Source organism: Nomascus leucogenys, chromosome 15 (assembly GCF_006542625.1).
Source record: "Nomascus leucogenys isolate Asia chromosome 15, Asia_NLE_v1, whole genome shotgun sequence".
In the NCBI taxonomy this organism is placed as follows: domain Eukaryota; kingdom Metazoa; phylum Chordata; class Mammalia; order Primates; family Hylobatidae; genus Nomascus; species Nomascus leucogenys.
Window position 1 is genome coordinate 43,176,360 of NC_044395.1, and position 24,557 is coordinate 43,200,916.

Below are 24,557 nucleotides of genomic sequence, written 5' to 3' on the forward strand. Positions count from 1 at the left end.
TGGCAGCTTCCACATGGTGTTGAGCTTACAAGTACACAGAAATCAAGAATTGGGGTTTGGGAACCTCAACCTAGATTTCAGAGTATATATGGAAATGCCTGGATGCCCAGGAAGAAACTTACTGCAGGGGCAGAGCACTCATAGAGAATCTCTGCTAGCGCAGTGTGGAAGGGAAATATGGGGTTGGGGCCCCCATACAGAGACCCTACTGGGGCACTGCCTAGTGGAGCTGTGAGAAGAGGGCCACCATCCTCCGGACCCCAGAATGGTAGATCCACCAACACCTAGAATCATTCACCTGGAAAAGCTGCAGACACTCAGTACCAGCCTGTGAAAGCAGCTGGGAGAGAGGCTGTATGTACCCTGCAAAGCCACGGGCAGAGCTGCCCAAGACCATGCACCCACCTCTTGCATCAGCGTGACCTAGATGTGAGACACAGAGTCAAAGGAGATCATTTTGGAGCATTAAGATTTTACTGTCCTCCTGGATTTTGAACTTCCATGGACCCTGTAGCCCCTTTGTTTTGGCCAATTTCTCCCATTTGGGATGGCTGTATTTACCCAATGCCTGTACCCCCATTGTATCTAGGAAGTAACTAACTTGCTTTTGATTTTACAGGCTCATACGTGGAAGGGTCTTGCCTTGTCTCAGATGAGACACTGGACTATGGACTTTTGGGTTAATGCTGAAATGAGTTAAGAATTTAGGGGACTGTTGGGAAGGCATAATTTGTTTTGAAATGTAAGGTCATGAGATTTTGGAGAGGCCAGGAGCAAAATGTTACGGTTTGGCTGCATCCCCACCCAAATCTCATCTTGAATTGCCATGTGTTATGGGAAGGACCTGGTTGGAGGTAATTGAATTATGGGAGCAGGTCTTTTCCCTGCTGTTCCTGTGATAATGTATAAGTCTCATGAGATCTGATGGTTTTAAAAAGGGGAGTTTCCATGCACAAGCTCTCTTCTCTTGTCTGTTGCCATGTGAGACATGACTTTCACCTTCTGCCATGATTGTGAGGCTTCCTCAGCCATGTGGAACTGTAAGTCCGTTAAATCTCTCTTTTGTAAATTGCCCAGTCTCAGGTATGTCTTTATCAGCAGCGTGAAAATGGACTAATACTATTTGTTCAAAATCCTTTTTCTTTTTACATTTAATTGACTAAATTAGTTATATGTAGTGAAATCAATTAACCGTATTCAAGTGGGTCTAAATACAGACAATTTATTATGTCCCATGATCTACTTTCTACCCTAATACAGATACCATCCTGGTTTATTTCCTGTGATTTTTTTTCACAAATTTTGATATAAGATAGCATATTTCATTTAAGTGGTTATATTTTTAAATATTTTGGTCTAATGTTTATAAATATATGACATTTTATTATACAGTTTTGGAAGTAGCATGTTAATTTCTTTAAAACCCCTGCTGTATGTTACACTGAAGTTGCATTGAACCTATAGAGCTATATGGAAATAACTGATATCTTAACAATGTTTAGTCTTCCAGTTAATGAAGAGGATATATCTCTCTATTTAGGTTTTCACAAAAAGAGCTAGCAGTAACAGAAAAAAAACTCATAGATTAGGTAGCATCAAAATTATAAATGTTTGCTCACCAAAATACACCATTAGGGAAATAAATAGGCAAGTCAGCCTTAAGAAAATATTTGTAGCATAGGTATTTGGCAAAAAACTCATATTGAAAATATATAAAGAATTCCTATAAATTTACTATCAAAGTACAAGCATTCCACTCAAAATGGACAAAAAAACTCAGGGACTACACAACAGATGACATTTGAATGACTCCTAAGCACATGAAAAGTTGTCAACATTATCAGTCACAGAGAAATATGAATTACAATCACAGGGAAATCTCCTTTCACACACACCAAGATGTCTAAAATGAAAAAGATGGACAGCACTAAATGTTGATGAGGAGTGGAGTAACTGACTTTCATATATTTCTCATGAGGATAAAAATGTTACAACAACTTTAGGTACCTTTTTAGTGATATCTTGTAAGATTAAAAAAAAAACCCACATATCTACAGCCCAGAAATTCCTCTTCTTTGTTTTTATTGAGAGAAATGAAAATATTTATCTACAGAAGCACTTACATAAGAATGTACATAGCAGCCTTATTCTCAGTTACTCCAAACTGGAAATACCTCTCTGTCAAAAAGTTGAGTGGATAAATTCACTATGGTATATTTGTATAGTAGAATATACTCAACAATTAATAAAAAACAAACTACTGATACATGTAATAAAAAAAGTGAGTCTCAAAACCATATGTTGAGTAAAAATACTAAGACTCATAAAAATGCATACCATATACATTTATATAAAGTTAATAGACAGGCAAAACAATTCTGTGGATAAAAGTGAGGACAATGATTGCTTCTTATGAATGGGTGTGAGACAGTTGAAAGACAGTGGCCTGAGGGAACTTTACATTTATGATAGAAATAGTCCATAACTTCTTTTGGAATATAGATTTCATTGATATTTACAATAGTCAAATTTTATATAATAGAACATGTAAGATATGTGCAGTTTATTGTATGTTCATTGCATTATAATGCAATAAAAAGAATGATTTTAAAAATCCAGACATGATAGACAATGATTAATAAGGCTAAACAAATTTTCTCTTGTAATTTTATAAAAATGCTATTGAACATTGCCTATATGCTGCTAAAATATTAGAGTTGGGATTGTTTGGATAAGTAGAGAGGAAGAAGAAGGACTGATCTTAATAATGTGTAAGAGCCTAGAAAGGTCAGTTGTACATGGAGGATCACACTGTAGTAGGAGGTGAAAGGTATAAACCAGGGATCCCCAAACCCCAGACCATGGACTGATACTGGTCCATGGCCTGTTAGGAACCCAGCTGCACAGCAGTAGGCAGTAGGCAAGCAAGCATTACCACCTGAGCTCTGCCTCCTGTCAGATCAATGGTGGGAATATATTCTCATAGTATTGTGAACTGTATTGTGAACTGTGCATGCGAAGGATCTAGATTGCGTGCTCCTTATGAAAATCTAATGCCTGATGACCTGTTGCTGTCTCCCATCACCCCCAGAAGGAACCATCTAGTTGCAGGAAAATAAGCTCAGGATTCCCACTGACTCTATATGATGGTGGGTATGTAAATGATAATAGAAATAAAATGCACAATAAATGCAATGTGCTTGAATCATTCTGAAACCACCTACCCCACCCCTCTGATTTATTTTCTTCCATGAAACTGGTTGCTGGTGCCAAAATGGTTGGGGACTGCTGGAATAAACAATTAGGAATTGCTAGTATTTTCATATTAAAGAGGAAACAAAATATATAAATCTTTTATAAAGGGAATAGTGACAATTATTATTCTGTCCCTATTGTATACTATAGAAAGTAGGTCCAGGTCAAGAACTTTTTTTTTCTCAACACTTGGCTAGTTATTCTTTCAATAAATATTTATTAAGCATCAACTAAGTACCAGGTACTATTCTAAGTATTTGGAACATATCAGTTTAAAAGACAAACAAATAGGTCAGATTAAAATGTCTCCTCTCATGGAACTCATATTCCATCTGTGGTAACACTTAATAAAATGATAAGTAATAAGTAAACACATCATACATTATGGCAGAAGGTGATAAATGCTATGGAAAATAATTAGAATAGGGTAGGGTGGATTGGGAATGCTAAGTGCATGTTTGTATGTGTGCATGCACATCTGCATGCCAGGTTTTAGTATTAAATAACATGCTTAGTGTAAGTGAGATTTAAGCAAAGATGAACAGGTCTCTTTGTGTCTTCATGTGTGTCTAGAAAGAGGGAACAGTTGGAGCAAAGGCCTAGGGGGCTGGTGTAGCTGTACAGCTGGAGAAGAAGGACTGACAAAGAAAGGGGAAAGAGAGGTGGTCAGAGAAGTATTAAGAAATGTAGAGTTTTTAGGCTTTTGTAAATGGTTTTTACTTTGAGTAAAATTGAGAAGATTTTGAGCAGAGAGGTGATATTGGAAGGTTTTAAGCAGAGGAGTGACATGGTCTCACATTTTAAATGGTCACTTTGGCTGCTAAACTGAAAACAGATTTAAGTGGGTCCAGGGTAGAAGTAGGGAAACATGTTAAGTGGATATTGCAGTAATCCAGGCAGCATGGTAGTGATTCAGAGCAGGGGAGTAGCAATGAATGGGGTGAGAGGACTTCTTATTTTGGATACACTACGAAAGTAGAGCCAGGATAATTTTCTGATAGATTGGTTGATGAGTGTGAGGAGAAGAATTAAGGATGACTTCAAGATTCATGTCCTGTGACCTAGAAGAAAGGCATTACCATCAATGAGACTTAGAAGGCTGTGGATAGAGCAGGGGTTGGAGTAACAGCCAGGGTGTGTGAGGGTGCAGAAGGCTGTTAAACAGTTGAGTAGAAATGTTGAGTAGAAAGTTGGATATGGGAATCTGGACTTTGGAAAAAGTTTGAGTTGAGAAATAAATTCAGGAGTTTCTAGCGAACATACATTTAGGCTGTGGGCCTGGATGAGATCTCTAATGAAACAAATGAGGATAGTGAAGAGAAAATACGAAATGACTGGTTCCTAGAAGGTACACACTTAGAAGCCAAGGATAAGAAGTAAAATCACCAAGTGAGACTGAGAGGAAGCAAAGAGTTGAGTAGAAGGAAAACCACAAAAATGTACTATGTAGGAGGCTGAGTGAACAAAAGTATTAAGGAGGAGCGACTGATTAGTAGTCAAATGCTTCATCCAAAATTGATCAAAGGGTTTAGTTGTTTGGAAGTATTTTGGCCCTGATGGGAGTAATTTTTGGCAGAGTAATGGTAGCAAAAGTGTAATTGGAGTATGTTGAAGATCGAGTGGAAGGAGAGAAATTGCAGACAGTGATTATATACACCTTTCCTGAGAGTATGTTGATTCAGATATGGAGATATCTTTTCTGCATATAAAGGAAGAAAGGGAGTTCATGGCTGGGGAAGAGGGTCTTGGAATGGAAAAGCCAAAAGCAAGTGTGCTTGCCTATGAGAGAGAGAAAATGATGAAGTGCTCTCATGGGCAGTAGGTCTACAGGGACTTAACAGAAGTGATGTGTCGAACACATAAAAATTATGAAGTGTGTTGTGGCATGTGGCATGTAAATCTTCTTTTTTTTTTGACGGAGTTTTGTTCTTGTAGCTTAGGCTGGAGTGCAATGGTATGATCTCGGCTCACTGCAACCTCCACCTCCCACGTTCAAGTGATTCTCCTGCCTCATCCTCCTTAGTAGCTGGGATTACAGGCACACACCACCATTCCAGGCTAATTTTTTTTTTTTTTTATTTTTTAGTAGAGATGGGGTTTCACCATGTTGACCAGGCTGGTCTTGAACTCCTGACTTCGGATGATCTGCCCACCTCGGCCTCCCAAAGTGCTGGGATTACAGGTGTGAGCCACTGTGCCTGGCCGTAAATCTTCTTTTCTATAAAATATTTACAAAATCTATATTACTAGCATATTTATTGCAAATAGTTATTTTCTAGGGAAGTAAAATGGTATTGAGTTTATATACTAATGTACGTTGCACCAAGATAGAGCCAGTCAATGTTGATGTATGTATGTTGCACCAAGATAGAGACAGTCAATGTGGAAGACTTTCAATAAAAGTCTTACACATCATTGTCTTCTGAAACATAGGTGGGTAAAGTGTGTGCACAGGAAGAGCTGAAGGTGAGCAAATTGTACCATCCACCCTCATGGAACTTAATAGTCAGAAGAGATACACATGTACATAAATTACCATATGAAAGAGCATGCTTCATGTCAAAAACTATGTGCTGTGGATATTCTGAAGAGAGAGCTTTCTTAAAAGTAGGGAATCAAGGCAATAGATCATTTGAACTGGACCTTGAAGGATAAGCAGTCTTGCCTATGTGGAAATACGGGACATTTGGGAAAAAGGGACAACCAGAGCAGAGGCAGGAAATGAAAGCACAGAGCATATCTGGAGAACATTGAGGGGATTAACTAGCAGAGTTAATGGGAATAATGAACGAACAAAGGGCAATAGCATATCTCAAAGATGCTGGAAAATGGCATGAACAGAAAAGGAAGGCAAGGGGCTGGAGAGACCCAGCAAGATAAGCAACTTTTCAACATTTTTTCAGAACTCTTTTTAGGGCTCCATGCTCATATATAGCTTTCAATTGGTGTGCCAGGCGTTGGGCCAGCAACTAGATGTGATTGGCTTCCTTCCCATTGAACCAGGGCCGCGTGTTCCTGCACTGGGGACAACAAAAGGCAGTTTCTCAGCTGGAAAGAAGTGCTGTAATTGAGCTATAAACTTGGCACAACGAAGGAACAAAGAACGTATTGATTATTCAAGCCCTTATGGAATATAGAAACGCATAGAAAAGAACTGGAAGCAAAAATTTAAGATTTGTCATCGTTGCTTCTAATTATTCTTAGTATCATGGAAGTCGCCACATGAAGTAAAGTTGGGCTAAAATATAGATGTTAACATGCATTGAGTGTTTCCCACAGTGTTGAAATAGTTTTTCCATAGAATATTAAATTCTATGTGTTTTCCATAGAATATAAAATATGCAAAATGCACTAGCGGAAAAAAAGCATTCTGTGGTCAAATAAGTCTGGCAAATGTTGTATATCAAGTCCCTCCTTGGAGATTCACCATATCCATTGGCATTTTAAAATCTGTGAGAAGTTCTATACTAGATAAAACTGTTTAATTTTGTTTAACTATGTGCATTCTAAACTAATTTGACCACAAACCCATGCCTAACACATTAACATTCCACAAAATATGTATTTCAAGGAACTCACTTGGGATAACATTGATGACATTATTAGTAGAAACTCTTGATATAAGAAAGGTCACAGAAGTGGTAGAAGCAAGTTGATTATTTGGAAGAGGCCTTCCAGTTGAGAAGGTATCACAGTGGATAGTCTCATCTCATGAAGGAAGTAAGCCAACCAACCACTCTCTAATAAATGTGCGCTATACATGTAGCACCTCAGTCAAGTACAGTGCTGTTCATTGGAACTCAGTGCTGCCCTAATGCAGTGGAAAGCAACATCAGTCAGAACTTGGCTAGTGCCTAAGGAGGGAGCATTTAGACCAGCCCTAGGAAGAGATCTCCTACTGTTGTGGCCTCAGAGAACATAATCCATCCAAAGTTTTTCTTTTAAAATGTATTAATAATAAGACAAGAGCACTGATAACAATCCAAAAAAAAAAAAAAAAAGCTTTTCAGCATATTGTTAATTTGGTCCTGGTTTAGAGGCTGAGTGTTAATTACATTTGGTTGCCCAGTGGTTCTTTCCGATTTATAATTCATTAGTTAGAATTCAGAATTAGTTTAATCTTCCCAACCTAGAATTCCCAGACTTTCTATGTTCCCTTTAAGTGCTACTTGAAAACCAGCCAAAAAAAATGTGTATATATATAAATATATATATATACGCATACATATATATTTTTCTGAGCTCATCACTTTCTTTTTAGATGAACAATTTGTATTGCTCATCCTCATGAAGCTTAAAGTCAGATAGGAGAAATAGCACATGCAACTAACTCATTCTTATGAGCCTTCTGTTTTTCACGTTATTTGCTTAATGCCCCAAATTTATTACATACAGTATTTACTTCAAACTTATTACAGGTGATAGTTTCACCAAATATTAACAAAAGCTCCTCAATCCTTAGAGGCTTATCAAAATATATTCCTTTCTGGCTCACATTAATGCCCATGCAGGTCTTCAGCTTTGCTCCACATCTTCTTCATCCTGGAACCCAGGCTGAAGGAGGAGCTCCCGTTTGGACTTATTAATCACATGGAAAAGGGTAACGGATAGGGCACAATCATAGTCTTAAAGCTTCTGATTTTACTTCCAATTACTTTTCATTGACTAAAGTAAATCACATGGACAAGCCAATCTGTCATGCAACGGTGAATATAATCTACCCACAGGAAAGCACCGTAAGGGGAGAGGTCATGAGAAGAAGTAGCACATATTTGTGAACAAATATACAATCTATTATGCCTGAGATAATAAACACATAAAACAAAAGAATTAGGCGTTTAACCTTGAAAAAACTTTAGAAGTCATTTGATCAAACCTTTCTTTTCTATAGATGAGAAAACTGGGACTCAGAAATGATCACTAACATATCGAAGTTCAAATAGAATACTAGTTTCAAAATTCCAACTGTTTATTAGATTTTTAAATTTTTTCTCCTACAGCTTTATGGAATTATAATTAACGTACTATATATATTTAACTTTCAAAGAGTTATGACATATCTATTAACTGTGAAACCATTACCACATCAAGATAATGAACATAGAGGAGGAGACAGAGCAAGATGGCTCAATAGACGCCTCCACCACTCATCCCCCCTTAGGAAAACAAAATTTAACAGCTATCTACACACAAAAAAACACACCTTCATAAAATGCAAAAATCAGGTGAGTGATTACAGCACCTGGTTTTAAACTCATATCAGTGAAAGAGACACTGAAGAGGGTAGGAAAAACAGTCTTGAATTGTTAACACTAACCCGTGCACCATCAGCATCCTGTGGTGCTGAGAGAGAATTTGTGTGTTTGAGAGAGGGAGAGCACAGCGATTTTGCAGCTTTTCATTGGAACTCAGTGCTGCCCTACTGTAGTGGAAAGCAACACCAGTCAGAACTCAGCCAGTGCCCATGGAGGGAGCATTTAGACCAGCCCTAGCCAGAGGGAAGTCACCCATCCCAATGGTTGGAACTTGAGTATTGGCAAAGCCTTACCACCACAGGCTGAAGTGCTCTGGGGGTTCTAAATAAACTCAAAAGGCAGTCTAGGCCACAAGGAATGCAACTCCTGGGCAAGTCCTAGTGCTGTGCTGGTCTTGGAGCCATTGGACTTGAGGGGCAAAAGATCTGGGAGATACTGGCTGGTCAGCCAAGGAAATGATTGCACCACCCTTAATCCAGCCTCAATCAGCACAGCTTGCAGCTCTGAAGGAGACTCCTGCCTTCTGCTTGAGGAGAGTGAAGAGTAAAGAGGACCTTGTCTTAAAACTTGGACACCAGCTTAGCCACAGTAGGAGAGGGCACCTGGCAGAGTAGTGAGGCTTTAGCTCCTGCATGACATTTCTAGACTCAGCTTGGACCAGAAGGAAATCCCTTGCCATGAAGGGAAGGAACTAGTCCTAGCTAGGTACATCACCTGCTGGCTAAAGAGCCCTTGACCCCTGAATAGTCAACAGCAGTAATCAGGTACTACATGCCATGGGCCTTTGGTGATTACTCTGAGATGTGCTGGCTTTAGGTGTGACCTAGCACATTAACAGTTGTGGTGGCTATGATGAGACTCTTTTTTGTTTGAGAAAAGCAGAGGGAAAAGTAAAGAGGACATTATCTTGCAGTTGAGGTACCAGCTCAGCCACAGTGCGGTAAAGCACCAAGCATGCTTTTGGGGTTCCCAGTTCCAAGTGTTGGCTCTTGGTCAGTATTTTTGGATATACCCTGGACCAAAGGGGAGCCTACTTCCCTGAAGGCTGAGTTCCAGGCCTACCAGCGTTTACCACAATCAGACTGAAGAGGCCTTGGGCCTGAAGTGAACATTAGTGGTAGCCTGGCAGTAGTCCTTATAGGCCTGGGGTGCAGTTGGACATGGAGAGAGACTCCTCTATCTGGGAAAACGGGAGGGAAGAGTGGGAAGAACTTTGCCTTATGGTTTTGGTGCCGGCTCAGCTGTAGTATGATAGAGTACTAGGTAGATTTCTAAGGTTTCTGACTCCAGGCCCTGGCTCCCTGACAGCATCTCTGGACCCAGCAGTTCCCAGGGGAACTCCTGGCCCTGAAAAAAAGGATACAAGCCTGGCTGGCTTTGTCACCTGCTGATTCTAGAGCCCTGGGGCCTTGAGCGAACATAGACCATAGCCAGGTAGTGGTTAAAGTGGGCCTTAGATGAGACCTAGTATTGTGCTGGCTTCAGGTCTAACCCAACACAGTCCCAGCGGTGGTGGCCACAGGGTGCTAGTGTCACCCCTCCTACAGCTCCAGGAAGCTCAGCACAGAAAGAGAGACTCCATTTGTTTGGGAGAAAATAAGGAAAGAGAACAAGAGTCTCTGCCTGGTAATCCAGAGAATTCTTCCAGATCTTATCCGTGACCACCAATGTGGTGTCTCTGTGAGGCTGCAAGAAGCACAGCGTTACTGGGCTTGGGGTGCCCCCTAATGCAGATACAGCTGCAGTGACCAAAAATGTAGATCACAACACTCAAGTCCCTTTGAATAACTGGAAAGCCTTACCAAGAAGGATGGGTACAAACAAGCCCAGACTGCCGAGACAACAATAAATACCAAACTCTTTAATGCTCAGACACTGGAAAACATCAAAGCCATCCAGAAAAACATGAACTGACCAAAAAAGTGAAATAAGGCACCAAGGACCAAGCCCAGAGAGACAAACATATGTGACATTTCAGACAAATAATTCAAAAAGCTGTTTTGAGAAAACTCAGAGAGATTTAAGACAATACAGAGAAAAACTTCAGAATTCTATCTGGTAACAGAGATTGAAATAATTAAAAAGAAGCAGAAATTCTAGACCTGAAAGATGCAATTGACATGCTGAAGAATGCATCAGAGTCTTTTAACAGGAGAATAGATGAGGCAGAATAAATAATTAGTGAGGTTGAAGACAGGCTATTTGATAATACACAGTCAGAGAAGACAAAAGAAAAAATAATAAAAAAGAATAAAGCATGTCTATAAGATCTAAAAAATAGCCTCAGAAAGGGAAATCTAAGAGTAATGACCTTAAAGTTGGGAGAGCAGCAAAACTAGAGAGAGAGAGAGAGAGAGAGAGAAAGAGAGTTTATTCAAAGGGATAATAACAGAGAATTTCCCAAACCAGAGAAAGATATCAACATTCAAGCACAAGAAAATTATAGAACACCAGGCAGATTTAAACCAAAGAAGACTACCTCAAATCATTTAATAATCAAATTCCTAAAGATCAAAAATAAAGACTGGATCTTAAAAGCAGCAAGATAAAATAAACAAATAACATACAATGAAAGTGCAATATGTCTGGCAGCAGACTTAGCAGTGGCAACTTTACAGACCAACAGAGAGTGGCATAATATATTTAAAGTGCTGAAGGAAAAAAAAAAGCTTTTTCCTAGAATAATATATCCAGCGAAATGTGCTTCAAACATGAAGGAGAAATATTTTTCCAGACAATCAAAAGCTCAGGGTTTTCATCAACACAACCTGTCCTACAAGAAATGCTAAATGTAGTTCTTCATTCTGAAGGAAAAGAATGTTGATGAACATTAAGAAATTATCTTGAGGTACAAAGCTCACAGACAATAGTATGTGCACAGAAACACAGAATATTATAGCAGTGGAATCATGATATGTAAATGACTCATATCTTAAATAGACAAAAAGATGAACCAAACAAAAATAATAACTACAACTTTTCATGATGCAGGCAGTACATTAAGATATAAATAGAAAAGAACAAAAAGTTAAAAACTGGGGTAATGAAGTTAAAGTATAGAGTTTTTATTTTCTATTTGCTTGTGTTTTGGCTAGTTTGTTTATGAAATCAGTGTTGTTATCTGTTTAAAATAATGGATTCTTTTATTTGCAAGCCTCATGGTAACCTCAAATCAAAAATATACAACGGATACAAAAGAAACAAGCAAGGAGCTAAATCATACCATCAGAGAACACCACCTTCACTAAAAGAAAGGCAGGCAGGAAGGAAACAAGGAAGAAATGACCACAAACCACCAAAAAACAAATAACGAAATGGCAGGAGTGAGTGTTTACTTATTAATAATAACATTACAAATAAGTGGATTAAACTCTACACATATAGACTGAAAATAATGGGACGGAAAAAGATATTTCATTCCAATGGAAACAAACAAAAAGAGCAGAAGTATCTACACTTATATCAGACAAAATAGATTTCAAGAAAAAATCTATATATGGAGATAAAAGAGGATCATTATATAATGATAAAAGAGTCAATTCAGCAAGAGGTTATAACAATTGTAAATATATATGCACCCAACACTGGAACAACCAGACATATAAAGCAAATATTATTAGAGCTAAAGAGAGAGATGGATCCCAATACAATAATAGCTGGAGACTTTAAAACTCCACTTTCAGCATTGAACAAATCTCCCAGACAGAAAATCAACAAAGAAACATCAGACTTATACCGCACTATAGACCAAATGGACGTAATACATATTTACAGAATATTCCATCCAATGGCTGCAAAATACACATTCTTCTCCTCAGAGCATGGATCATTCTCAAGAACAGATCCTATGGTGGGCCACAAAGCAATTCTTAAAACATTCAAAAAATTCAAATAATGTCAAGTATTTTTTTCTGTCTGCAATGGAAAGAAAATAGAAATCAATAACAAGAGGGTTTTTTAAAACTATATGAACACACGGAAATTAAACAATATGCTCTCAAATGACCAGTTGATCAATGAAGATATTAAGAAAGAAACTGAAAAATTTTTTGAAACATATGATAATAAAAACACAACAGTTATTTCAAGTGGTAAGTCTGGCCCTTGTTTCTCCCTCATGGTTAAAAACAGAAGTTGAATTTTTAAACGTCTTAATTGTTTTTCTGTTTCATTATTATAGATATAATCTCCCAAAACTATGTTTTTAGCAGACTTGTTATTGTCAGGAACTTACACGTACCTGATTTGCAAAGTTGAAAAAGGCCATCACGAGCCCAGGATAGAGATTCACTGTTCAGAACTGCTTGAAACTGGTTGGTGCAGATTAATAACAAGAACAGCAATGATAATATTAAGATCAGAATTAAATTGTTGCTAATTCAAATTTCTATTTTTTTTTAGTTAAATAATGCCTTATGAATTTTACTGTCAATGTAGTTATAAATAATTGTGTCAGAGAGGGTGATGTTAAGTAAGATAGCAAATTGAAAACTCATCACCCCAATTTTCCAGAACAAGGATTTTAATGTCATTGATGAAAAGAATAAAAAATACTTAAGCTTTAATATAGATATAATGCTCCCTCAGGTTTAAGAGTAAGAAAGTATTTTATGGTTAATACTTTGTGTAGGTCAAATTGTTGGTCACTGTGGTGGATTAATTGTCTTAAAAGCTCCAATGGGTTCACACATTCCTCTTTGCAGGCTTTTCAGTAGTGCCCCCTTACAGTAACTCTGGCCTTGGCCATGTGGCTTAATTGGGTCAATGGGATGTTTGCAAATGTGATATAAGTAAGGACTTAAAAAGCACTTGTACATTGGGTCTTGCTTTTTTCTTCTTCTTGGAACCATACTGTCACTCTTTATATAAACTTGGGCTAGACTATTGGGTATTGATAGACCTTATTAAGGAGAAAATAGGGACCCCAGTTGACCTGGCAGCTGACTGGCCCTGGCTGAGTCCTGGCTGAAATCTGCTTTCCAGGCCCAGATTAGCTGAGCCTAGCCCAAACTGCCTACTGATGGAATTGTGAGTTAAATTATTTTGTTGTAATTTAAACTACTAAATTTTGGGGTGGTTTGTCATGCAGCAAAACTAATTAATCAACTCTCTTAGCTGATGTGAGTTCAGGTGAGAGAGTAAAAATTCCTCCACTGTGTTTAGCAGAAATAGTACTGGAATTCACTGGGTACTCCTAGTTGAGTTTCAGCATTTATTCTAGAAAAAAGCTATTCAAGTTGTAGGATATCCTGTTTTGGTGCCTTGTCTAAAAAAATGAGAAAATAGAGTTAGGCAATGTGTTTGTAATTTATTGTAACTCAATGTTTATTTTAATATGATCTTGGGAGGTGGTAGCCTGTTAAGCTCACCACCTGACTGATTAACACATTCCTCTGTAGTTTCCAGTGTTCTATCTGTATAAAATCTATTTGCTAAAGAATGTAAAAAATAATACAGAGATTTTAAGAGTCCTAAACATTTGCTCCTTCTCCTGTATGTTTTATCTTAATACATGGCAGAAACATCTATGCATTCATTGGAGCTAGAAAATTCAGAGCCATCCTCCTTATGATATCCTCTCTTATCATTTCTATCCAGTCATCAAATCTTACTGTTTTGCTTTAAAAATTTCCTTTATATCTAACCATTCCACATTGATAGCAGTTACAAACCTAAATCGGGTTTTGTTATTTCCCTACTGAAAACCTCTTTGAGGCTTCGAGCGTAAAATTTCATTGGTCATTGTTGTAGACATTTATTTCTTGTCTCTGTAGCATCCATTCTTAATTTTTGCCTTTTGAATAGTACCCTGGATTTTTCAGTGATGAGATTTGGGAGCAACATCCTTATGCTTGGCTCTGAGAATGAGCTTTGATTGGCTTAAGCAAATGAGCATGTCCACAAATCCCTGCCACATTGATTGGCTTAAGAATGGGCACATTGCCAAGTTAAGATATGGCCCAAAAGTATCAATTCTTTGACTTTAGTTGAGTTGTTAGAGAATAAAATGTTCTCTTATTCTCCACTAGGCATAACAAATAAGCATGTAACCTTGAAGCAAGGCCATTGAAAGAAGTCAGCCTGTGAAAACGTAGTTCAGAAAGGATGATCACAAATAATGTGGTCACATTGTTTGAACTCCGGATTCAGTCTCATCTGAAATTACAGTTACTCTGGACTATTCCCTCAGGTGAATCAGTAAGATTCTCACTCCCTTCCTCCCTTTTTCCATCCCTCCTTTCCTCTTTGCCTTCCTTTCTCCCTTCCTCTTTTTTTTTTTCCCAATTAAGTGTTTTAGAACAAAGAATTCTAAATAATTAAATTTTCTCATGGTTTAACTGAGAATTTTTTTTTATTTTAGTAACATCTGTTTATTCATTTCCCATACGCAGTCTACAGTAAACAAATAATATCATAAATGATAATTTAATTATGTTTGTACAGATGGAATACATACTATGAAGAAAAAGTGGATGATTCCAGTAAAATCAATAGTGGGGAAAACCACATCCTGTTTGGGTGTCAGGGGAAGCTTCTCCAAGGAAAAGCCACTTCAGTTCCGGCCTGAAGGCCTATGGACACCCTCACTCGTGTTAGTTTTGCTGGAGTCAGGGCTTTCTTTGTATCTCTTAAGCCTAAATAAGTCAAGAGAAGTAGTTTGGTTAGGTGGATAGTGAGTATCCAGGTAGAGACAGACCACACCAGGGAATATTCTTAGAAAGGGACATGATAGTCATATGGAGATCTTATCCTGAGTGACAGTATTTTCCTCTCTGCTTATTATGCTTTTGAAACATCTTAAGAAAAATATCTTCTTTTTCACATTTCTTTTTAAATTTCAGCTGCTATTTGGAGTAGCTGGAGCAAACATAACCAGTTTCCAGCTGCAAGATGAAGACAGTGTGTTCTTTGTCTTCTCCAGTAGCTTCTTTATACCATTAGAATTTCTCCCTTGTTGGGGAGAATTCTTCACCTGCAAATACAACTGATGGTTTCCAGGTCTCAGCAGAACACCTTCATAAAACACACTGATGGAAAGTTTGATTCTATCATAAACGAAACATCTGTCAGCTACTTCCAGAAAATGAGGGTTGCCCTTCCTTCAACTGTGGCAGGGAGCTGAGGACACAACATCACAGACTGACTATTCTCACAAAGAATGCTGGGTTTAAAATAGAAATTTCAGCAAATGACACCACTTTTCACAAGTAGCAGCTAGTATCATCTAGCACTGAATACAAATATGACTTCACTTAGTGAGAGTCTGTGAATATATCAGATTTAGAGGGTTTCTGTGTAAATGATATCCTAAATTTAAATGCTCTGGGAGCGTAGATTGAACTGTCCTGAGGGATTTGTCTCAGAGATAGCCAAATCTTTGTGGAAGGCTTCCACTCTGTTAAATGGGACCAAGAGATTTCACAGTCTAATCCATTTGGGTGGTGGCTTTTTATTTCAAAATCGTTTTGGCTTTCAAAGTATTTTTTGTAATTTATTTCCAGCCATCGAATAAAACAACTCTAAAAGACAGGAAGATGCATTGACTACTCTGATTCCCATCAGTAGTGGAGAAATCAGTGCTGAACTTTCTGAATTTTATAAGAAGTTTCTTTAATTGCTATTTTGATTCTCTGGAAATTCGGACCTAGTTTGCCTCCATATTTAGATCCATTCTTGCTAGATATACAATGTCTGCTTAGTGACATTTAAGATAACCTTTAGGAGTTGTTTATTTATATGGTGACATGCATGTAAGAATTGTTCATGGATATGAAGTCTTTCTTAGAACCACTCAGGAATAAGAAAGACTGAATTGCTGTCAGCCATTTGCATATAAGAACAGATTTATTAATATGATAGAATATGCTTGAGCAAAAATAATAATGAGTGCTTAATGATTGTGCATTAGACAAATATGAAAGACATTTTTGCTCTTATTTCTATTTCTATTTTGGATATTACTAGTTCAGATAAATAAGGAATGCTTTCTCTTCAGCTTAGCTCTTGGAGTAGATATCGTGAAGCAATTTTGTTCTCATGATTGTTTGATTAAGGGTTTGGAAAAATGAGATGGTTGAAAGAGTTTCAAATTCTTTGGAGGAAGTTTTGTTATCCAAGTATCTCTGGAAATTCTTTCTCAGGTACAGGGAAAGAATATTCCTCACTCTCATGTTAAATTTAAAACATGTTTTATATCTTCTAGTGGTCTAATGAGGGCCAAACCATTCCATAATATCTAGTTTGACAGAATTGTTAGGGAGCTAGTAAATTTTGGAAAGAATAGTGAAACAACATGCAAAACAAAATTTAGAAGAGGCTACCTGTGATTCTAGACAATTCAAATTTTATTGTACAATTCTCACTACCTTGGGAAAAAAGTCATTTTTTTTATGGTGGAACAGTACTTTGATTGTTAGACTCAGTGAAGAGGGAAAATTTGAGGCTAATGTTTCTTGTAGGATTTGTTGAATGAAGTCATTAAGTGGCTGCTGATTTCTTGATAGAGTCAGGCCAATTAATTTATACTCATTGTGATAGAATTTTAAAACACCTTGCATGTACAAGTACATGAATAGATGAGTTAAAGAATGAATGGCAAAAATGTAAATCTAATTAGTGAAAAGTGAATTATGAAAGATTTTGGTATAACTGTTTTGTTATAGGAGCATGAGAAATCTTAATAGAATTTTCTACCAGCCAAAAGCTTTTTATATCTGCTTTAATAAATAACTTTAAAAATTTATATTTAGTATATATTTCACACTTAAAGTTTATTTTTTAAAGTAGTACTATTGAAACACTTGAAAAGTGTTTTTTCTCTTCAGAAGGTCAAAGTGTTGCATACAATTTACTTAGCTTGTATACATATTTATCTCTATAAATAGTGCAAAGCTTTGCCTTTTGAAATAGTCACAAATCATATCGATGAATTTTAATTTTTTTGAAAACTGTTACCACATTTGAAAGAATCATAAAGACGGTAGGGCAGAAATGATTATTTTTAAATGAATTAGAAGACGCATGGAAATGCAGACATTCCCAAGGGCCTCTGATTCAGCCACCCTTGAGCGAAGTCTGGAGTCCACACCTCTGCATCTAAGAATAATAAACACTTATTGTTATTTCCATTATAATAAAACTGCCTTTATGTTTTTCTGTTAATGGCATCTTTCTTTGGAAAACTACTCCTCAAATCCTTCCATGTGGTTCTGTAATGGATCCTAAGCCCTTTCCATCCCGTTCAAACCAGCAGGAGGTGGACCATTTGCAGCACTTCGCCAGCCTATTGTTGGGTCCGAGGGTGGGTATGCATCAGAATCCTTCCCCAGAATGTTTCAATCTTGGGTGTTGGTTGTGTTGATGCTATGTCCTTTCAACTTTAGTGGTAAAGATGGGAATCTGACCTGTTCATAGCCACATTCTCTGCCACATGGAGACTGTTACTGTGTAGGAGAAAAGGATGCAAGATTTTAACATAAGATAATTCTTGGTTTTATTTTCTGTCCTGTTTCCTGACTTGGGGTGTTTTTTTGTTCTTCCTTTAATTTTGTGACCACCCCTTGTTTTCTTCAGATAAATGGATTTTTCTTTCCCAGTGGCATAGTAATTAAGTGTCAAACTGGCTCGATTCCTATCTGAATCCATGATCTACCAGTTCTGTTGGTGTGGACAAGTGCCTTAAGTTCTCTGAGCCACATTTCCTCATGTGTCAAAAATGAGGCAAAGAGAGTACCTAGCACATGTGTGAGAAATACTTAGCTAAATGCTTGGAACACAGTAAGTTTTCGGTGAATGTTAATTATTGCTCTTACTGTTATAGTTTAAGCTATCTTCCATTGAATTTTTGTCACTTCCAACCAAAGGAGTCGTGACCCACAGAATGGGAGAAAATATTTGCAAACTCCTCATCTGACAAAGGATCAACAACCTGAATATAGAAGGAACTCCAACAACTCTATAGAAAAAAACCTAATAATCCAATAAAAAATGGGCAAAAGATCTGAATAGACATTTATCAAAAGAAGACACAGAAATGGAAAACAGGCATATGAAAAGGTGCTCAACATCATTGATCATAGGAGCAATACAGAATAAAACTACAATGAGATATCATCTCACCCCAGTTAAAATGGTTTTTATCCAAAAAACAGGCAATAACAAATGGTGGCAAGGATGTGGAGAAAAGGGAACCCTTGAACACTGTTGGTTGGGAATATAAATTAGTACAACCACTGCGGAGAACAGTTGGGAGATTCATCAAAAAACTAAAAATAGAGATATCATGTGATCCAGCAACCCCACTCCTAGATATATCCATAAAAGAAAGGTAATACAAATATATAGAGATATCTGAACTCCCATGTCTACTGCAGCACTATTCACAATAGCAAAGATTTGAAAGCAACCTAAACATCTATCAGTAGATGAATGGAATAAGAAAATGTGGTACATACACACAATGGAATACTATTCAGTCATAAGAAAGAATGAGATCCTGTCATTTGTAACAACATGGATGGAGTTGGAGGTCATAATAAATGAAATAAGCCAGGCACAGAAAGGCAAACTCATGTTCTCACTCATTTGTGGAAGCTAAATATTAAAACACCTAATCTTACGAAGATAGAAAGTAGAGGCTGAGAAGGGTAGTTGGGGTGGTAGGCAGAGAAGTGTAAATGGTTAATGGGCACAAAACATTAGTTAAATTAAATGAATAAAATCTAGTATTTGATAGCACAACAAGGTGACTATAGTCAGTAATACTTTAATTGTACATTTTAAAGTAACTCAAAGTGTATAATGCCATTGTTTGTAACACAAAGGATAAATGCTTGAGGTGATGGATACCCTTACTACCCTGTTGTGATTATTACATGTTGCATAATTCATCAAAATATTCCATATATCCCATAAATATACAAACCTGCTTTGCATCTTCAGAATTAAAAATTGAAAGAGTCCTGTTAGTCATTTACTTTAATCAGATATTTGCTATCCCTGTTGCCTTCCATATAAATGCTGGATTCATAGAATCTCATTTAATGAAGTATTCTTGTACTGCATGCATTTAATGTTGTAGAAATTAACTTCCAATATTTCCAAAATGGGAATTTCACCCAAAAGTAATAAATGACTGTTCTATAACTTCAAATCAAATCCTGGCATTTATAAAGAAGGCATAATATGCTAGTCTGTGATCTAATTGGGACATTGGAAATTAAGGAAACATAAAGCAATATACGTAATTTAGTAGCCACAATGGGTGCTGAGCACCTAGGGCTTTCCTTTTATAAAGTCTCTAGATGATATACTGCAATGGAATTTGATCACACTCAATGGATGTCTTCACTGCGGACGAACTGTAGAGTTGTTAATGCAGACATTGTGTTTATGTGAGTTTTCCCTTTAGGTCCACAGACACATGACATGCATATCTCCAAAATAGGAGGAAACAGAAATGATGGAAACATAAAACGTTGAGCAGAGCTGCAAAGAGAATGATACTTCTCTTTGACACATATTGTATGACATTTCCAAAGTATGGGGAATATTTTTGGTATATATAACTGGCAAAATATTGTTTAAAACCCTGCAACTCTTTTTTTTCTTTATCAGTGACAATACATGTTTGGGCTAACAGTATTCTGCACAACTATATCTTTAATTACATATCTAATATGTCTCCATCAGTCTCCTTACACCATTCCTATTTTCATGCTGGCTTGCAAAATCTTTAAAAAATATTAAAAGATGACATTTTAAGTCCTATTTTGGTTCCTGGAGTTAGTGATTTTATACACTGAAATTTATCAAGGCAAAACACTTTTTTACTTTACATTGATATCACCCTCTCACATCTTTCTCTAACTGTAAATTTGGAACAGAGATTAAAGATGGGTCAAAGGATTGGGTTTGACAAGGAAGATTTATGCTAAAGTTTAGTTAAGCTTTAGAACAGATATTGTAAATTTTCTATGAAAAACTAATGTACACTGACATATACAGAGCCAGAATAAAAAGTTAATGCTATAGAAAAAATAGGGCTAAATTAATGTAGCATGTTAATAGTGCACTATTGGCTCTACTCGAGGAGATGAGATGGTGGAAAAGAATGTGTGTGTGCTTGGGTGTGAGCATGTGTGTGAAATAATGTGTGTTGGTAAGGAAGCAGAACAATATAATTTATTTTCAAGTAGTTTTATTTTTTCTTTAAGAAAATTTTAGATTCATAGGATCTCATTTAATGGGATATTCTTGTACTGCTCTTAATCTTGTAGAAATAAACTTCCAACATTTCCCAAATGGAAATCTCACCCAAGGGCAATGAATGTTTCTTATTCTGTTTCTACTAACTTTAATAATCTGTTAGTAGACTTTTGTAATGTAATCTACTTAGACCAGTTGATTTACTAAATTATATATGCAAGAGGCAATCATTTGCCTGTAGAAATCATGTGTGTACCTGAAATTGTAAAAGTCTATTATGTTTAAAACAAATTTAAAGATTTTGGTGTAATTCCAAATTGATGTTATTACTTTCCCTTTCTTTCTTTAGGAAATAGAAAGCCAAGCAGTCTATGGAATATTCTCTCATTCATGTAACCATATTATTTTATAAATTCTAGTGAGGGATTTGAAGTTTTACCACAAACTAGCTTTGTGACCTTGTACAAACTGCTTACTACCTTATTCTCTGTGATTCTCAGTTCCCTTATCTATCAAATGGAGTAATAACATCACTCACTTCACAGGGTTTTAAAATAAAGATGAAATAAGATATTATGTGGGATTTGTCCACATTTTGACACAGAGTTAAGTACTCAATATAAGAAACTGGACGTTCTGGGAAAGCTTGAATTATGTCATTTTTGGAAAAAGAATTTCTCATCTTACCTTAACATGACTTTTTTGAAGCAGTTCTCCCCATGGAAACCTCCAGCCCTGGCCCAAGAAGTCAGAATCTGCAGCGTTTGTTTAGAGTGTTTAGGAAAATAATCTCTCCTGCCTCCTGCCCCTTTTTTCCTGTGCTGCTCCCTGAGGAGGGCTACTTAATGGTCTTTTTTTCTTTTGTTCTGACTTCCATTTGGCTACTAGTGCCCAGTGTCAGCTGGAGCCTGCTTCCTTTTCTGAGCACCCAATAACCAGTGTGATTCCAGATGTACTTAACATGGTAAAGACTTTAAAAGGTCCTGGTGGCTTACAACTCATCAAGTATGCATTTTTAACAGATGGTTCCTATATTTCCATTTCAGGAACTCTGTATCAGCATCCTCATCAGGACTCAGCTCCTTTTCTTTGTATTTTTACCCTTGGGCTCTATATGGAAGCTATCTCTTTGGGTTTCTGCTGGTACATATTTGCAAAAGGCTTGGTTAATTACTGTATTCAAACTCTCAATTGTAGTGTCTTGGTTAGAATTTAGAGCTCTGTTTATAATAAAAAGAAGGTTAGAAGTAGTTGGTTCCCAGATTAGTTTAGAGGCCTTTGAAGGCCTTAGCGCTAGATTGGGTTCTGAGTTCTAAGAACCATAGACCATTTTGTGCAAAAAGAATGAAAATGTAGAAAAGTGAGAAAATGACTACTTCTTTTTTGATATAATGTCAGTTGTGGCCAACATATTAATTACCTGGTCAAATATTTTCTTAACATCATCCCACATCCCACTCTGTTTTTCTCCTCTTCTAGTGCCTTTCTTTCCTGAAACCTTATGTCTTCTTTCACTTAAACAATACCTCTTCATTCTACAGCACTCCAGGATTTTTTTCCTCTCTTCTTTCTTTTAGAATTCTTATTGCTTCAGTTATTTTGCTATTAAAGAGTTGAGAGAAGAGTGGTACCAGAAAACTAATTCACAGTACTACCATTAAAAACACTTCATATGTGCCAGGCATAGTTCTAAGCAGTTTCCGTAGAGTAAATCGCTTTAAAACTTCACAGATATCCTATGAGGTAAATTCTATTTTTATTATCATTTTACAGGTGACTAAATTAATACAGAATGATATAAAATTACTTGTTTGTTGCATAGCTTACATAGTAGAGCTGAGATTGAGGTTGACTCTAGGGCCAATGCATTTAACCTTCATGTTATCCTGCTCTGTTTCAGAGTGGGTCTGATTTTCTTGAAGAAATCATCATTTTATACATGTCAAGCAGATTGGAGAAAGCATTTTGGGAAATATGGGCTAAGATGTGTTAGGTTCAGCCTGGATCGAGATCTCAGGGTCAACCGCCTTTTGGTGTTCCTGTTTTTATATCCTCCCTTTTCACTTCTGAACTCAAAGAACTCTTCTTTCAAAAGCTTCAGTGATGGGCTGGTAGGAACTTTGAGGTGAGGTAACCAAATCCTTTTTAAAGTTTTTTGTGTAAGATGAATGTTTATAAATTGAAAATTGGCCTGTTTTGACTTTGAACCCAACTTTGGTGTCCTACATCTCAAATAGAGTAATTATTATATTACTAAATCTTCTTACACTTTTAGAGACTTCTTAACAGTTGTAGAGGATGTATTTAATAGTAGAACAGCCTAATTTACCTGGATGAAAATGAAACTCTATAGACAGAGGCTTTCGCAGACAAACCCTATTGCTGTAGCAGAATGGGAAGGAGAAATGAGAAACTGCTGGAAAAAATAAATCCTCCAGTCTTTCCTCTCTAAATTTCTAATGCTCATATTAAGTGTTAACTACATTTAGTTTATGATTTTTAATTTCCTTTGAATGGTTAAAGGAGAAATCACTTATAAGACAAAACTTAATAGAAAACCCTTTATACATCTATGGGGTTTTCTGATCTTCTCTGAAAGAAACATTACTCTTTAGGCAGCTCTGTAAATCCTGATTGCAGAAAATTTATGTTGAACTGTGGAAATCCAGGCAATTTGTCAATCATTATTCCAGTCTTCACAATATAAAGATGTACTAATTGGAGATCAAAGCCAGTGACTTAAGAGAATGCATCACTGACTAAAATATTAATACAACTCAGACCCCCCCAGTTCCACATGTGATAGTCAACTGTTACCCACCAGTAAAAGAGTAATAAATTTTTATAGGTAAAATTTCTCGGATATTCCCATGTAATCCTCTACTGAATGTTTATCATGCTCTATAATACTGCTTGAGTTTAATTAGTTACAAAATGTATGCTATTGAACAATAACTATTTCCCCTGGATTTTCACTGAACGCAAATGTGTATGTATACATATACAGTCAAACTTCAGTATTCATGAGGGATTGGTTTTGGGACCCTCCTCGGATACCAAAAATCTAAGGATACTCAAGTCTTTTGTGTAAAATGGTGTAGTACTTACAAATAGCCTACACACATCCTTCTGTATACTTTAAATCATCTCTAGATTACTGGTAATACCTAATACAATGTAAGTGCTATGTAAAGAGTTGTTATACTATATTGTTTAGGGAATAATGACAAAAAATAATGATGTGTTCAGCACAGATGCAACCATCCATCTTAAAAAATGTTTTTGATCTGAGATTGATTGAATCCATGAATGCAGAACCTACAGATAGATGTGGAGGATCAACTCTATGTATATCAAGTTAAAACCATGGATAGGAAAAGTAGAAATTAAACTCAACTTCAAACTCAGACATATTTCCACTTCTTAAGTTATAAAATATACATTCGAGGCCTAGTATATTCTTCGATTAGACAGATCATAAAAACATGCAACTTGCTGATTTATTTTACATTGCACATATGCATATTGGATAATAATACTGACTATGGAATTTGACTGAGATGTTGGTGATTTAAAAAACTGGCATAAAATGTACTACGAACTAGGGTTTTGAAATAAACAAGATTTATGATAGAAACTGGCTTCTTGGTTTAACAAAAAACAAGGCATGTTTAATTCTAACATTACTAAAATACATAAACAGAATTCTATTTACTATATGTCACTAATTAAGCATATGTAAAACAATTATATTAGTCATTATATATGACTAATTAGTCATGTATAAAACCACTGGCTATATACATGGTTGCTCTTATTTAAATGATATTGTAAAACAAT